Below are 703 nucleotides of genomic sequence, written 5' to 3'. Positions count from 1 at the left end.
GTGATAAATAACAGTCTAGTCTCAGTCTCTTGTGTGTGGTTTTCCAATTTTCCCAGCAACATTTATTGAAGAGAGTCTTTTCTCCATTACATGTTTTTGGCTCCTTCATAGAAAATTATTTGCCCAAATATATGTGGGTTTATTTTTGGGTTCTTAATTCTGCTCCACTGGTCTGTTTGTCTGTTTTTTTCTGCCAATCTCATGCTGTTTTGATTATTGTCACTTTGTAGTATAATTTGAAGTAGGAAACCTCCAGCTTTGTTCTTTTTTTCTCAGGATTGCTTTGGCTATTCGGAGTCTTTTGTCGTCCCTTACAAATCTGATGATTTTTTAATTCTATTTCTTTAAAGAATGCCATTGGAATTTTGATGGGGATTGCATTAAATCTGTATATTGCTCTGGGTAATATGGCCATTTTAACTATATTGATTCTTCTAATATACAAACATGGAATATCTTTCCATTTCTTTGTGTCTTCTTCAATTTCTTTTAATAATGTCTTGTCCTTCACATCTTTTAATTTTATTCTTAGGTATTTTATTCTTTTTTGTTGCACTTGCAAAAGGAATTGTTTTTTTTTTTTTCATTTCTTTTTCTGGAATTTCATTCTTAGTGTATAGGAACGCAATGAGTTTTTGTACATTGGTTTTGTATCCTGCAATTTTACAGTATTTCTTTATTGTTTCTAATAGGTTTTTTTTTT

Source organism: Pteropus vampyrus, unplaced genomic scaffold (genome assembly GCF_000151845.1).
Source record: "Pteropus vampyrus isolate Shadow unplaced genomic scaffold, Pvam_2.0 Scaffold163, whole genome shotgun sequence".
NCBI lineage: Eukaryota > Metazoa > Chordata > Mammalia > Chiroptera > Pteropodidae > Pteropus > Pteropus vampyrus.
Note: the sequence above shows the minus strand (reverse complement) of the source record.